The sequence below is a fragment of the Globicephala melas genome, chromosome 1 (genome assembly GCF_963455315.2).
Source record: "Globicephala melas chromosome 1, mGloMel1.2, whole genome shotgun sequence".
NCBI lineage: Eukaryota > Metazoa > Chordata > Mammalia > Artiodactyla > Delphinidae > Globicephala > Globicephala melas.
In genome coordinates this window covers 58,211,270-58,228,642 of record NC_083314.1, presented here as the reverse complement: position 1 = coordinate 58,228,642, position 17,373 = coordinate 58,211,270, and the positions used below count along the sequence as shown (strand labels likewise).

Below are 17,373 nucleotides of genomic sequence, written 5' to 3'. Positions count from 1 at the left end.
GCTCTCCAGTACTGGTTGTGTTGGGAGAACTTGCACATGCAGCAACTGCAGGTGGCAATGCAGATAATAACTGTCATTTGAAGAAAAATGGACCAGAGATATGAAATGTCCATGCCTCTTTAATGCTCTCATTCCAGTTCTGGGACTTTATACTTTTTTTTTTAAACATCTTTATTGGAGTATAATTGACTTACAATGGAGTGTTAGCTTCTGCTTTACAACAAAGTGAATCTGTTATACATATACATATGTCGCCATATCTCTTCCCTCTTGCATCTCCCTCCCTCCCACCCTCCCTATCCCACCCCTCTAGGTGGTCACAAAGCACCGAGCTGATCTCCCTGTGCTATGCAGCTGCTTCCCACTAGCTATCTATTTTACGTTTGGCAGTGTATATATGTCCATGCCACTCTCTCACTTTGTCCCAGCTTACCCTTCTCGCTCCCCATATCCTCAAGTCCATTCTCTAGTAGGTGTGCATCTTTATTCCTGTCTTGACCTTAGGTTCTTCATGAGAACTTTTTTAGATTCCATATATATGTGTTAGCATGTGGTATTTGTTTTTCTCTTTCTGACTTACTTCACTCTGTATAACAGACTCTAGGTCCATCCACCTCAATACAAATAACTCAGTTTCGTTTCTTTTTATGGCTGAGTAATATTCCATTGCATATATGTGCCACATCTTCTTTATCCATTCATCTGTTGATGGACACTTAGGTTGCTTCCATGTCCTGGCTATTGTAAATACAGCTGCAATGAACATTTTGGTACATGACTCTTTTTGAATTATGGTTTTCTCAGGGTATATGCCCAGTAGTGGGATTGCTGGGTCGTATGGTAGTTCTATTTTTAGTTTTTTAAGGAACCTCCATACTGTTCTCCATAGTGGTTGTATCATAATACATTCCCACCAACAGTGCAAGAGTGTTCCCTTTTCTCCACACCCTCTCCAGCATTTATTGTTTCTAGATTTTTTGATGATGGGCATTCTAACTGGTGTGAGATGATATCTCATTGTAGTTTTGATTTGCATTTCTCTAATGATTAATGATGTTGAGCATTCTTTCATGTGTTTGTTGCCAATCTGTATATCTTCTTTGTAGAAATGTCTATATAGGCCTGCCCATCTTTGGACTGGGTTGCTTGTTTTTTTGCTATTGAGCTGCATGAGCTGCTTGTAAATTTTGGAGATTAATCCTTTGTCAGTTGCTTCATTTGCAAGTATTTTCTCCCATCCTGAGGGTTGTCTTTTGGTCTTGTTTATGGTTTCCTTTGCTGTGCAAAAGCTTTGAAGTTTCATTAGGTCCCATTTGTTTATTTTTGTTTTTATTTCCATTTCTCTAGGAGGTGGGTCAAAAAGGATCTTGCTGTGATTTATGTCACAGAGTGTTCTGCCTATGTTTTCCTCTATGAGTTTGATAGTGTCTGGTCTTACATTTAGGTCTTTAATCCATTTTGAGCTTATTTTTGTGTATGGTGTTAGAGAGTGTTCTAGTTTCATTCTTTTATATGTAGCTGTCCAGTTTTCCCAGCACCAGTTATTGAAGAGGCTATCTTTTCTCCACTGTATATTATTGCCTCCTTTATTAAAGATAAGGTGACCATATGTGCGTGGGTTTATCTCTGGGCTTTCTATCCTGTTCCATTGATCAATATTTGTTTATGTGCCAGTACCATACTGTCTTGACTACTGTAGCTTTGTAGTATTGTCTGTAGTCAGGGAGCCTGATTCCTCCAGCTCTGTTTTCCTTTCTCAAGATTGCTTTGGCTATTCAGGGTCTTTTGTGTTTCCAAACAAATTGTGAATTTTTTTGTTCTAGTTCTGTGAAAAGTGCCAGTGGTAGTTTGATAGGGATTGCATTGAATCTGTAGATGGCTTTGGGTAGTAGAGTCATTTTCACAATGTAGATTCTTCCAATCCAAGAACATGGTATGTCTCTCCATCTATTTGTATCACCTTTAATTGGTTCATCAGTGTCTTATAATTTTCTACATACAGGTCTTTTGTCTCCTTAGGTATGTTTATTCCTAGATATTTTGTTCTTTTTGTTGCAATTGTAAATGGGAGGGTTTTCTTAATTCACTTTCAGATTTTTCATCATTAGTGTACAGGGATGTAAGAGGTTTCTGTGCATTAATTTTGTATCCTGCTACTTTACCAAATTCATTGATTGCTCTAGTAGTTTTCTGGTGGCATCCTTAGGATTCTCTATGTATAGTATCATGTCATCTGCAAACAGTGACAGCTTTACTTCTTCTTTTACGATTTGGATTCCTTATATTTCCTTTTCCTCTCTGACTGCTGTAGAAAAAACTTCTAAAACTATGTTGAATAATAGTGGTGAGAGTGGGCAACCTTGTCTTGTTCCTGATCTTAGTGGAAATCGTTTCAGTTTTACCATTGAGGACAATGCTGGCTGTGGGTTTTCATATATGGCCTTTATTATGTTGAAGAAAGTTCCCTCTATGCCTACTTTCTGGAGGGTTTTTATCATAAATGGATGTTGAATTTTGTCCAACAATTTCTCTTCATCTATTGAGATGACTGTATGTTTTTCTCATTCAATTTGTTAATATAGTTTATCACGTTGATTGATTTGTGTATATTGAAGAATTCTTGTACTCCTGGGATAAACCCCACTTTATCATGGTGTATGATCCTTTTAATGTGCTCTTGGATTCTGTTTGCTAGTATTTTGTTGAGGATTTTTTTATCTATGTGCATCAGTGATATTGGCCGGTAGTTTTCTTTCTTTGTGACATCTTTGCCTGGTTTTGGTATTAGGGTGATGGTGGCCTTGTAGAATGAGTTTGGGAGTGTTCCTCCCTCTGCTATATTTTGGAAGAGTTTGAGAAGGATAGGTGTTAGCTCTTCTCTAAATGTTTGATAGAGTTTACCTGTGAAGCCATCTGGTCCTGGACTTTTGTCAGAAGATTTTTAATCACAGTTTCAATTTCAGTGCTTGTGTTTGGTCTGTTCATACTTTCTATTTCTTCCTGGTTCAGTCTCGGAAGGTTGTGCATTTCTAAGGAAGTGTCCAATTCTTCCAGGTTGTCCATTTTATTGGCATATAGTTGCTTGTAGTAATCTCTTATGATCCTTTGTATTTCTGCAGTGTCAGTTGTTACTTCTCCTTTTTCATTTCTAATTCTATTGATTTGAGTCTTTTCCCTTTTTATTCTTGATGAGTCTGGCTAATGGTTTATCAATTTTGTTTATCTTCTCAAAGAACCAGCTTTTAGTTTTATTGATCTTTGCTATCGTTTCCTTCATTTCTTTTTATTTCTGATCTGATGTTTATGATTTGTTTCCTTCTGCTAACTTTGGGGTTTTTTGTTCTTCTTTCTCTATATGCTTTAGGTGTAAGGTTAGGTTGTTTATTTGAGATGTTTCTTGTTTCTTAAGGTAGGACTGTATGCTGTAAACTTCCCTCTTAGAACTGCTTTTGCTGCATCCCATAGGTTTTGGGTCATCGTGTTTTCACTGTCATTTGTTTCTAGGTATTTTTTGATTTCCTCTTTGATTTCTTCAGTGATGTCTTAGTTATTAAGTAGTGTGTTGTTTAGCTTCCATGTTTTTGTATTTTTTACAGATTTTTTCCTGTAATTGATATGTATTCTCATAGCATTGTGGTCGGAAAAGATACTTGATACAATTTCAGTTTTCTTAAATTTACCAAGGCTTGATTTGTGACCCAAGATATGATCTATCCTGGAGAATGTTCCATGAGCACTTGAGAAGAATGTGTATTCTGTTGTTTTGGGATGGAATGTCCTATAAATATCAATTAAGTCCATCTTGTTTAATGTATCATTTAAAGCTTGTGTTTCCTTAATTATTTTCATTTTGGATGATCTGTCCATTGCTGAAAGTAGGGTGTTAATGTCCTCTACTATGAATGTGTTACTGTCGATTTCCCCTTTTATGCCTGTATTTGCCTTATGTATTGAGGTGCTCCTATGTTGGGTGCATAAATATTTACAATTGTTATGTCTTCTTTTTGGATTGATTCCTTGATCATTATGTAGTGTCCTTCTTTGTCTCTTTTAATAGTCTTTGTTTTAAAGTCTGTTTTGTCTGATATGAGAATTGCTACTCCAGCTTTCTTTTGATTTCTATTTGCATGGAATATCTTTTTCCATCCCCTCACTTTCAGTCTGTATGTGTCCCTAGGTCTGAAGTGGGTCTCTTGTAGACAGCATATATACGGGTCTTGTTTTTGTATCTATTCAGCCAGTCTATGTCGTTTGGTTGGAGCATTTAATCCATTTACACTTAAGGTAATTATCAATATGTATGTTTCTATTACCATTTTCTTAATTGTTTTGGGTTTGTTTTTGTAGGTCTTTTCCTTCTCTTGTGTTTCCTGCCTAGAGAAGTGCCTTTAGCATTTGTTGTAAAGCTGGTTTGGTTTGGTGCTGAATTCTCTTAGCCTTTGCTTGTCTCTAAAGATTTTAAATTCTCTGTCAAATCTGAAAGAGATGCTTGCTGTGTAGAGTAATCTTGGTTGTAGGTTTTTCTCCTTCATCACTTTAAATATGTCCTGCCACTCCCTTCTGCCTTGCAGAGTTTCTGCTGAAAGATCAGCTGTTAACCTTATGGGGATTCCTTCGTGTGTTATTCATTGTTTTTCCCTTGCTGCTTTTAATATTTTTTCTTTGTATTTAATTTTTGATAGTTTGATTAATATGTGTCTTGGCGTGTTTCTCCTTGGATTTATCCTGCGTTGGACTCTCTATGCTTCCTGGACTTGATTAACTATTTCCTTTCCCATATTAAGGAAATTTTCAACTATAATCTCTTCAAATATTTTCTCAGTCCCTTTCTTTTTCTCTTCTTCTTCTGGGACCCCCATATTCGAATTTTCACGTGTTTCATGTTGTCCCAGAGGTCTCTGAGGCTGTCCTCAATTCTTTTCATTCATTTTTCTTCTCTGCAGTAGTTACTTCCACTATTTTATCTTCCAGGTCACATATCCGTTCTTCTGCCTCAGTTATTCTGCTATTCATCCCTTCTAGGGAATTTTTAATTTCATTTATTGTGTTGTTCATTACTGTTTGTTTCATCTTTGGTTCTTCAAGGTCCTTGTTAAACGTTTCTTGTATTTTCTTCATTCTATTTCCAAGATTTTGGACCATCTTTACTATCATTATTCTGAATTCCTTTTCAGGTAGACTGCCTATTTCCTCTTCATTTGTTAGGTCTGGTGGGTTTTTGCCTTGCTCCTTCAACTGCTGTGTGTTTCTCTGTCTTCTCATTTTGCTAAACTTACTGTGTTTGGGGTCTCCTTTTCACAGACTGCAGGTTCGTAGTTCCCGTTGTTTTTGGTGTCTTTCCCCAGTGGCTAAGGTTGGTTCAGTGGGTTGTGTAGGCTTCCTGGTGGAGGGGACTAGTGCCTGTGTTCTGGTGGATGAGGCTGGATCTTGTCTTTCTGGTGGGCAGGTCCACGTCTGTTGGTGTGTTTTGGGGTGTCTGTGTCCTTATTATGATTTTAGGCAACCTCTTTGCTAATGGATGGGGTTGTGTTCCTGTCTTACTAGTTATTTGCATAGAGTGTCCAGCACTGTAGCTTGCTCGTCGTTGAGTGAAGCTGGGTGTTGGGGTTGAGATGGAGATCTGTGAGAGATTTTCACCATTTGATATTACATGGAGCTGGGAGGCCTCTTGTGGACCAGTGTCCTGAAGTTGGCTCTCCCACCTCAGAGGCACAGCCCTGACACCTGGCTGGAGCACCAAGAGTCTGTCATCAAATGGCTCAGAATAAAAGGGAGAAAAGAAAGAAAGAAGAAGATAAAATAAAATAAAATACAGTAAAATAAAATAAAGTTATTAAAATAAAAAATAATTATTAAGAAAAACAAATTTTAAGTTAAAAAAAAATGGACAGAACCCTAGGACAAATGGTAAAAGCAAAGCTATACATACAAAAATCACACACAGAAGCATACACATACACACTCACAAAAAGAGGAAATGGGGAAAAAATCATAAATCTTGCTCTCGAAGTCCACCTCCTCAATTTGGGATGATTCGTTGTCTATTCAGGTATTCCACAGATGCAGGGTACATCAAGTTGATTGTGGAGATTTAATCCTCTGCTCCTGAGGCTGCCAGGAGAAATTTCCCTTTGTCTTCTTTGTTGGCACAGCTCCCAAAGTTCAGCTTTGGATTTGGCCCCGTCTCTGCATGTAGGTCTCTTGAAGGCATCTGTTGTTCACTCAGACAGGACGAGGTTAAAGGAGGCGCTGATTAGGGGGCTGTGGCTCACTCAGGCCGGGGGGAGGGAGGGGCACGGAGTGCGGGGTGAGCCTGCGGCAGCAGAGGCCAGCATGACGTTGCACCAGCCTGAGGCGCACCGTGCTTTCTTCCGGGGACATTGTCCCTGGATCACGGGACCCTGGCAGTGGCGGGCTGCATAAGCTCCCGGGAGGGGAGGTGGGGATAGTGACCTATGCTCGCACACAGGCTTCTTGGTGGCGGCAGCAGCAGCCTTAGTGTCTCATGGCCGTCTCTGGGGTCCGCGCTTTTAGCCGTGGCTCGTGCCCGTCTCTGGAGCTCCTTTAAGCGGCGCAGCAGGAAACAAAGAGGCGAGTAAAAGTCTCTTGCCTCTTTGGCAGCTCCAGAGTTTTCCCCGGACTCCCTCCCGGCTAGCCGTGGCGCACTAGCCCCCTTCAGGCTGTGTTCCCGCCGCCAACCCCAGTCCTCTCCCTGTGATCCGACCAAAGCCCAAGCCTCAGCTCCCAGCCCCGCCCGCCCCGGCGAGTGAGCAGACAAGCCTCTCGCGCTGGTGAGTGCCGGTCGGCCCTGATCCTCTGTGCGCGAATCTCTCCACTTTGCCCTCCGCACCCCTGTTGCTGTGCTCTCCTCCGCGGCTCCGAAGCTTCCCCCCTCCACCACCCACAGTCTCCGCCCGCGAAGGGGCTTCCTAGTGTGTGGAAACCTTTCCTCCTTCACAGCTCCCTCCCACTGGTGTAGGTCCCATCCCTGTTCTTTGTCTCTGTTTTTTCTTTTTTCTTTTGCCCCACCCAGGTACGTGGGGAGTTTCTTGCCTTTTGGGAGGTCTGAGACCTTCTGCCAGCGTTCAGTAGGTGTTCTGTAGGAGTTGTTCCACATGTAGATGTATTTCTGATGTATTTGTGGGGAGGAAGGTGATCTCCGTGTCTTACTCTTCTGCCATCTTGAAGCTCTTTGGGACTTTTATTCTTAAGGAATTATATTTAAAAATTAAACCAAATAATCATAAAGAAAAAGTTTTATTTGCACCAAATACTGACTGCAACTTTTTTATAGTAATAAAATATAGGTACAACTTAAATGTCTAGGAAAGGAGAGTATATAAGATGCATTTAAGTAGAATGCAGTAAAAGTAGCTAACATCTATTGATTGTTTACTATGTGCTTTGCCACTGTTCTAAGGATTAATTTACATTACTCATTTTATCTTCATAATAACCTTATGGCATAGATTCTATACTATCCCCATTACACTATAAGTTATATTTTAAGTAACTTCTATCACAGGCCAATAAGTAGCAAAGATAAGATTTTATACCACTTTTTATCCACTTTTGTTTTTTTGGTAACTCTAAAGCCCAGGTTCTTGACCATAATTAAAACCATTCAATGGCATGCAAATGTTGAAAGTGATTATAATGGGTAGGGAGTAGAAGTAATGAAGGTAATAGTATTATGTTAAAAGGGAAATAAAATACAAAAAAAAATGTTTCTATACTATAGGTATAGCTATGTGAAACATATGGGGAAAGACCAGAAGAAAATACAAAAATAAGTTTTCATGTGAGACCACTGGATTTCTCAGTTGGAAGTTTACTACTGATTTTGCCAGATCAATTTCCTTTGAGAGGTAAAGGCAAAACCCAGGTTGAATAAGGGTGAAGAGTGAATGGAATTAAAAAGGGAGAGTAGAAGGAAATGAAAACCATGAGGGTAGACTGATCCGTCAGCTGTTGGTGGTGTACAGAAGAAAACTGCATATGTTCTTATATGAAAAGATGTAGAATTAGGGGATTTGAAACAAGCCAAGGGGAAGAAATCAGAGGAGAAAAGGGTAGGAAAGGTAGATATAGAAAGGAGATGAGAGGAAAGGGAAGAAGAATGGGATGGGAAGGGAGGCAGAATGCTGAAGAGCTAAAGAAAGAATTAGGAATATAGTGCCTTGTACATAATATTTACTCAATACTGTGTGTTAAATTAAGAGTTAAAGCCATTGGTTGAACAGTTAGGTTACCAGGGCTTGCTTATTATTTCCAAGAACTCAGTTTTTTGTGTTGTGTTTTGTTTTGTTTGCTGTGTGTAAAATAAAAATAGTTTTCTTTTATTTTTCTGAAGATATATAAACACACATATATACATAAATATACTAATGTATATTCTGAAAGCATAATAAACCATTAAGAAGAAAATAATCTATAATTCTATCTAAAACAAAACTATGGTTAGCACTTTAGTATTGTAACCATTTTGGTTATTTCTATTCATATATGTACACATGTATAAATTCATATTTCTTTCTGCAAAGGTATCAACATTTGTAACCTTCCTTCATCACTCAAAACCATGCCATGAACATTCTCCATGTTAACAAATATATTCCCCTTTAGTTGTTTTATAGTATTATGTTGTATGGATAGAAATAACTTATTTAATCAATCCTCTATTGACGGACACTGGGTTATTTTGAATTTTTAGTTACTATAAACAACATTGTGTTGAATATCCTTGTACATATATCCCTGTACAAATGTTCATTTGTTTCTTTAAGATAAACTCTGAGGTAGAATTTCAAGGTCAAAGAGTTTGCACTTGGTTAAAGTTTCTTTTAACACAAATTACACAAGTGACTTCCAGGAAGTTTGTGGAATATCTCCTTCCAATCAACAGAGTGTAAGAATGCCTATATCCCCTATAATTTGCCACTTGGGGCATGAGCCTTCTTTCTAACTTTTCAGAAGGACATTGTTGAAATGCACACTCAAAATCTCCTCTTTCTCATTACATATTGCCTCATGAATATACAATTTGTCATAAGATGTATCTGGAAACTCTTCTGGAGGATATTCCTAGCAGTAAGAAATAAAACTCGATTTGGTTTTAGGGTTCTTCCAGAGAACAGAGAAAACCAACAAGGCAATATTTTATATGTTTTATACCCTGAAAACTAGTACCCTCTGATTGGAAAATAGAGCAATTAAACTTATGGAGATGCTTAACAAACATGCAAAAATAAATCTTTTTTTCCCCCTTCCCATATATTTAATGTACATAAAATATCTTTATCCAACATGGTGAGGAAATTGCTCTGACATTTAAAAAAATTTTCTTTAGTTAATGCTACCGTTTTAACTCTGCAATTTATTTAAGTGCTGTACTTAGTTGGGAATAGGTTTTATATAACATGATGCAATCTAGGGAGCCACGGATTTTCCCTCATGTGAGTCTAAAATTATATGCAAGTTTTTTCTCCTTCCTTTTTTTAAAGAACAAATATAAAAGCATTGTCTCTCAACCCTTTGAAAATAAGCCTGGGAATCACACACAAAAAAGTTTCATTCTTTGAACTCTGATTTGAGTTTGGACAAACATTTATGTATTAATTTAATTTCAGACAAACTACAGAATTCTGTCAATTCATTATAGGTCTAATTTGCAATAAGGGATATCAGTAATATTTCTACCAGTATTTTAGTAGAAATGTAAAACGTATACATGCAACACTTATTCACCTCCCTTTAAAAATAAAATATTTTTGGCCTGCATGTAAAGTGGCCAGATGCCTAATTAGGAATCCTGAAATTCAGCTGTACTGAGTTAATAAGTATCTGTGGGAAGTATTAACCAGAATTTCCCATTACTCAACATTGAGAAAAACTCTTGTAAGTTCAGAAAATGAGCTGTTAAAACTGCAAAATTTAAAATGGGGGAATTTTACGATATGTGAATTATATCTCAATAAAGCTGTTCTTTTATTTCATTTTTATTTTTTATTCTTTTGGCCATGCTGCACAGCGTGAGGGATCCTAGTTCCCTGACCAGGGACTGAACCTGGGCCCCCTGCAAATGGAAGCACGGAGTCTTAACCATGGACCACGAGGGAAGTCCCAAAGCTGTTATTTTAAAAAGAAAAAAAAAATGATTTGGTAAATTTCTAAATAAGATCATTATATTTACAGGTCCTTGCTAACCTATACCGTGATTAGAAATGTATCTCCCTTATTTTTTGCTGTTTCCCCTCAACCCCCCCACTCCTCATTCCTATTTTTTTTTTTTTTTTTGGATCGAAGGAAAGGCTATAGATTGTTGGAATTTATGGGGTTTTGTTTGTTTCTGGAAGATAGAAAAAGATTAGCATATGTATATATGTAATTTCCCTACTTTAAAGGCTTTGTGGTATATTAGTGAATCAAAATGCATGAAATTTCAGTAGTCCTAATCAGTCATTTGGCCACTCTTCCCACAGCTGAAAACAGATTTTTTTTTTATCTGAAGAGAAGGCAACAAAGATTACAAATATATATTTTTAATTTCTACTAAAATGCTGGATGAAATGGAACTGATATACCTTATGAGAAAAAATGCACACTCTCATGATGTTTAGTAAATTACTTGCATTCTGGAGCCTAGTCAGGTCTGAAGTTAAATTAATAAATCCGTATTTGCATAAATGTCTGTGTTTACTTCAAGCAATAGAGAGGTAAATGCATTTGTATTTTGTTAAGAAAGGCTAGTAAACTCCTACAGGAAATAAAAGTAACATAAAGATAGTGGTTAGTACTTAGTTGAAATTGTTAGCATGAAAATTAACTAACATAGTGCACGCAAAGGGCATAAACACTTACTTGACGTGTGTCAAGTACGTGAGTACTCAGTGTCAGCTGCTATTATAAGTGGGGTCACACTACCTGCCATGACCTGGCCACTTAAATCCCCCAGGTCTCAGTCTCCTCACTGATAAAATGAGGATACTAATAGTACCTACTCTATAGGGATTCTTAAGAGGATCAAATAAATGCTTAGAACAGCATCTAGCACACAGTAAATTCCCACTAAATGTTAGTTTTTATTTTTGACTATTAGTACCCAACATAAGAGCATCTTGCCTGAATTATTACTAGTTGGATTTATATATATATATTATTTTCCTAATTAGATTTCAAATATCTTAGACAATAAAGATAGGGTCTCGTTTTTCTTTTGTAGCTCTGTTCTTTTCTAGCTTTGTATAATAAGCACAAAACTCAAAGTCTGTAAATGCCACTGTTTCAATACATAAGTGATTTAGTGAATTAATGTGTAAATTCAAGTGGTATGAGTCATGGTTAAATTGGCACTAACAGGAATGAAGAGAAGACAGAGGAATTCCTCCTCGGTTCATCCAGCGGAATCAAAAGGGGGAACGTTAGATATTTCTTATCATTTACTAATCCTATATAATTAAAATGACTCATCAGCCATATATGGCTTCTCAAAAACAAAGTGGTTCTGAAAAGAGGGATATCTGTGCTCCTCACATCTGTCCTATTCTTTAACAACAGGTGTAATTAAAAAAAAAAAACAAAAACAAAAGCAGCAATGACAAAACCGACGTTGGTGGTTGCTTAGCCCCTGTGCTGGTCCTAAGGCCATTTATAAATCAACAATGCCACCTGTTGGATAGAAGAAGCAAGCCCGATACAATTTTTTGTTCTTCACTAGACAAGTGTTTATTTCTGCCTCCTCTAGGCAATGCACCATGTTGGACTGCAGTATGAGAAAGAAAGAAAAATAAAAACCAATCCCAACTTTCAATAAGCCTCCTGTTTAGTAAAGCAAATGAAAGGTTGTTTCCACTCGTAGCTAACAGATGGGTTTCTATTTTAAAACCTGATCTGATTATTCTCTATCTTGGCATTTGCTCTATTGCTCCTTCACGTTCCTTCATTCTCCTTTTATGGGACTGCTGAAAGAAAAAAATAGCAATCTCTAATATCTGTCACTTAATTAAGAGGAGACATTATTTTTAATAAACCAGATTAATTGCTTTAAAAAGTTAACAAAGGTGGTTCCATTTGTGGGGCTTCAGCAGCTATACACTGTCCTGTCCTTGTCATTTCTACATAGTCATAATCTCTGAAATGTCAAGAAAGAAAAATCAGCGTTTGATATTCTGATAGTGAGATGACATGTGGACCTTATTCCCTGACCTGGAAACTCAAAACAATCTCTTTCTAAAAACAGTTTCAGAACGTCCTCAGAGTTGGAAACCTATCACTACTGCTCAAGATGGCACCTTGTCACTCACTAATGCATTAATCTAACAATGAAACACTCAATGCTATTGCTTTTCCATTGCTAGCAAGCACATGAAGTTAACTTTTGGTTTGGCCTCAGCAGCAGAGAAAATCTGCTGCCATTGCCACACTTATTGAAAAGCCTAGTGGGCATGGCAGGTGGGAAATAAGAGGCATATTATCAAAGAACAGAAGGAGTCTAAAGGAAACAGGCATCTCTGTTTTTTTTTATCTTCAGGCAGGATAATTACCCTAGGACCTAGTTGGATTGATCTCCCGGCTGCAAAGACCAACCTAGTGGGGTAAAGGAAAAGACAGGTGGCACTGAGAACAGCACATGCCACTTGTGTGTCTGTACAAAAATGATGACAATATAAGGTAATGTGCAATGTCGTATGAGTGGCATAAGTGATTGGGGAGTTTATAGGTCATAAATATTCCAATTAAGATAAACAGGGAAGACCTATGCAAATGGAATGGTGAAAGCAAGGAAACTCTGAGATCCAATCAGAAACAGCAAGCCAGATTATGGGAGTCATTAGGACGGTTCAATTATTTTTCCACTTCCCAGTCTTTCAGGAACACGGTACAACTGCATTTTCCTGCCTCAATGAAGTGAGGCATGGCCATGTGACTTACACCAGTGACATATGAGGGAAAACAGTGTGTGTTATTTCTGGGCAGAAGCTTTCAAATCCAGTACAGCATTTTTCATGAATCCTTTCCTACCTCAGCAATTATAGATCCAAATGTTGAGATGAAGCTTCTCTCAGTCTGGTCTCTGGATAACGAAGAGCATCAGTCGCCTGCTAATCCACACTGGATATATACTTTTATGGTGTTAAATTGTTAAAATTTTGAGGTTTATTTGTCACTGACCCATCACCTAGCCCTTCTGGACTAATACACAGGGTTCCCATGGAATATATATAATAATTAGCTAAGAAAAAAAAAACCTTAAAGAGCCTAAAATTAGAAAGCATTAGTTTGGAGGGAACTAAAGGACAAGAATTTATTTAGTAACCTGTAGACAGAAGATAGATAGATAGATAACTCTATATATACACACAATCTGTATATATATATATGTATATGTATATATATATATACACAGAGATTTATAGAGAGAGAGGATATATAGACATATACTGGTTTAGATATGTATTTCCAAATCTTAGCCTTCCTCCCACTGAGTACCATATTGTTTCCCTATTTCCCTCACCCTTAAAATAGCAGCAGCAACAACAAAAACACCACCACCACGGGGGTATCTCTTTTTTCTGTTATAAAATATTCTTCTTCACTGCCCAGACTGAAATTATAGCATCAAGTGGATCCCCTGCTTCTACTTTTGTCCATAGAGTCTCTTTATACAATAGCAGAGCAAGTTTATGAAAACACGAGTCAACTATGTCGCTCCTCTACATAACGCCCTTTGATAGCTCACCATGCACTCAGAGAAAAGGCAGTCCTTGCTGGAGCTTGTAAGGTCCTGTATGCTCTTGTCCTCAACTACTTGTGATTTCCTTTTCTTTCCTCTTGCCCTGTGCATAGCTTTTCCTCAACACTATCAAGCACACTCTTGCCTAAGGGCATCTGTAGTTACCATTACCTCTATGAAAGCTGTTCTTCCCTTAGACGTCTACATGGCACACTTCCTGCCTTTCCTTCTAGTGTCTGCTCTGGGAGACCTTCTCTGATAGCTTTTCATGCTTGAGTGACTCTACCTATCAGACTTACCGTGCTTTATTTTTCTCTATAGTATTTAAGGCCATGTGATACACTACGTATTTGCTGTGTCTTTGTTAATATCTGGTTCTCTTAACAACATAAGTTCCCTGGAGGCAGCTCTTGTGTTTGTTTTGTTCTCTATGGAATTCTATCACACAGAGGAGTTCCTGGCATGTAGCAGTTGTTCAATAATAATTAGTTTCCCAGTGCTGAATATCTCTGCTCTTCAGTGTGGCTTCTACTTTCCCTCTGAGTCCTTGAATTTGCCATTCAACATCCAGTATGCTATCGGGGGTCAGGCTCACGATCACAGCATGCCAGCATGATAGCACCAGAAGGGAATGTGAGAGAGCTTACTGCTGAGGTTCCCAAATGCAGTCCATGGCGAATGTGTACTTGTGCATGGAGGAAAGAGACAAAGAAGGGCAAATTTTGAGAGTTTTTAACATAAAGCTAATTTTTAAAATGTGAGATTGTGTCCTTACACTTTTGGTGCTAATGTGTCCTTTCATTTGTGAAATGATGATGGAGTTTGATGACAGTTTTTGGTTTGCAGTTTTTTGGTTTCCTTTTTCCTTTTCATTGTCCTTGTTTGGCAAGGTTAAAAAATTTAGCATCCTCAATAATTTTCAATTTTAAAATATTCTAAAATGAGTTCTTTTGTAAGGTAAGAAACTGAAGCCAAGAGGGACACCATGACTCCTGCAGTTTCACAGATCTGTGTGTTCACAGAACTGGAACTAAAACTCATGTATCCTCACTTCCAGCCAGTTCTGCTTTCTCTACACAAAAACTCCTTCCTCTGAGAAGCTGTCGAGAAAATCCCTTTCCCGACGTGGAGTGTTCTTCATCCCCTGATACTTGCTCTTTTGATTATTAAGCACTCTGGGGCTGTAGGAGAAAATCAAGGCTCCTCTTTCTCATTTTTCTTTTCTTATTCCTCTCTAGAAAAAAAAGTTTAGGATCAGGACTGAATACTTTCATTTCTTGCGATGCCCCCAAGGATGAGGACTACTGCAATAAATCAGAGTGAAAGAACAGGTACTTTTTATTGGTAACTGCATAGGAAGTAGAGATTTTACTTTTCCCTTTTAGAAATTTTACTAATTTACCTAAATATGTCTTTGTTGTTTAAAATAATAACATAGAAGTGCACAGAATAAAAAAAAAAGTGCCAACACCCTTCCTTTTCCAGAGAAGACCACAGTTCCCAATTTTTCATATATCCTTCCAGATCTTTACATATATAAATTAGTGTTCTAGGAGTGGCAAGTGAAAACCCTGTAAATTTGTGAAAGAAAAGAATACATATAGGGCTTCCCTGGTGGTGCAGTGGTTGAGAGTCCGCCTGCCGATGCTGGGGACACGGGTTCATGCCCCGGTCCGGGAAGATCCCACATGCCGTGGAGGGGCTGGGCCCGTGAGCCATGGCCGCTGAGCCTGCGCATCTGGAGCCTGTGCTCCGCAACGGAAGAGGCCACAGCAGCGAGAGGCCCGCGTACCGCAAAAAAAAAAAAAAAAAAAAAAAAAAGAATACATATAGAAAAAACTGAGAGAATACACATCACTATGCTAATGGTGGTTATATCTGAGTGGTAGGATTAAGAGTGATGCATAAGTTTAATACGAATAAAATTGTGATAAAGATGACTTCAACAGACAGCAAGCTAAGGTTACATGGAATATTTAGGAGAGTCAATTGACTTAAGAAAGTCAATTCTAATAGGGCAGAGAGAGTATCAGTGTTGAAGTGAATTGAGAGGTTAGGACAGGCTAGGAGGGTGAGTGGGAGGGTAGACTGTGTGTAATACATTTCTGGATGTCATATTGTCCGGTCACCCCCTTTACTGTTTTGGATGTTGTTCTGAACATTTCTCAAGTACCGTGTGTGTGCACATGTGTGTCTGTTGCAAATATTCCACTCTAAACTCTAAAGTTTATTGTAGGCCAGAACCTTGTCTCCACGTATTTATTATTCTCCTAACCACCAGAGGGCCTGCCCAGTCCCCAGTGCTAGGTAAACAATGAATGTCTGCCATATTGAGTTCTGCTTTTTTTTTTTTTTTCAGTACAGGGGCCTCTCACTGTTGTGGCCTCTCCCGTTGCGGAGCACAGGCTCAGCGGCCATGGCTCACGGGCACAGCTGCTCCGCGGCATGTGGGATCCTCCCGACCGGGGCACGAACCCGTGTCCCCTGCATCGGCAGGCGGACTCTCAACCACTGCGCCATCAGGGAAGCCCGAGTTCTGCTTTTGTTTACTCTTTCTTAAAGATTGTTTGAGCTAAAGATTATTCCAGCTGTTAAGAAATTCCTCCCCCACCTCTGGTACGATATTGGCTCATGAGCTTCCTTCAGTTATGTTTCTTATTTTTTTGCCATCTGACTGTAAGCAGGCAGAGAATGCCAAACCCATAGCAGGTGACAATCGGCAAGAACTGGTCATCACAGCTGGCATGGAGAATGGAATGTGCTCCTTTCGTAGAGGCTATGGCCCTGAAAAGAAGGTTTGAATTTTCATGATTCAGACCGTTGACTCTAGCACCTTCCCACCACCTGGATGGTGCATGAAGAGTTGACCTTAACTCCAGTCTTAATACCATATCCCTTGCCAGGATTCCTAAGCTAAACCTATCAGTGCATAGCATTTCATGGATGACAATTACTGTTTAAGAAGTGGGAACGTTATGAAGGGAAAAATTAAGTTCAAAGCTCATGAGTGGCAGGCTCTCTTTCATTTTCTCTTTCCAGAAATGAATAAGGAAACATGTAGCCTATTTTCTACTACTGAACAACTTACATCCGTAATGAAGCTGACACTGTTATCAAAATAGAGAGACAAAAAGAAACCTGGATCCTTGATCACGTTGTTGAACTGCTAGATCAACCAATTCTGACATACACTTCCAAGCATGTGAGCCAAAAAATGTGCTTACTTTTGAAGCCAGTTTGATTTGGGTTTTCTGTTACTTGCATGTAAAAGCATCTTAAGTGTTTAACTGCCTAAAGACTTATTAAAATGAAAGGGTGTGATGTCTGTTTTTTTCTCCAAACAACCAGTCTAATAATTTTAAGAAGGGAAAGAAAGTTTCTTTGGTATTCCTTGTTTTTGTGAATCAATTATGGTTCCTTGTGTCCAAAGGCACATTTTCCTAAAGAAATGTTCTTGATTCACTTAAGAGTATGGTTAACAGTTGGAAGCAATTCAGCTCCACAAGTCTTGATTACATACTACTCTTTGCCCTGCATTACGCTAGGCACCAAGGTATATGCAAAGTGATTCTGAACAAGATATGACTCCTTTCTTTAAGAAACCTAAAATCCTTTGGAAATCAAATGTAATATAAGGAACT

At 38.5% G+C, this 17,373-nt stretch overlaps 1 long non-coding RNA gene across 1 annotated transcript; it reads left to right on the top strand.

The window, feature by feature from the left end:
- The first annotated feature begins 6,630 nt into the window (after positions 1–6,630).
- Positions 6,631–17,018, top strand: LOC132593594 (uncharacterized). The gene is made up of 3 exons (XR_009559259.1): positions 6,631–6,791; positions 14,971–15,063; positions 16,092–17,018. It is a non-coding gene; the product is annotated as an uncharacterized lncRNA (long non-coding RNA).
- The last annotated feature ends 355 nt before the right edge of the window (positions 17,019–17,373 follow it).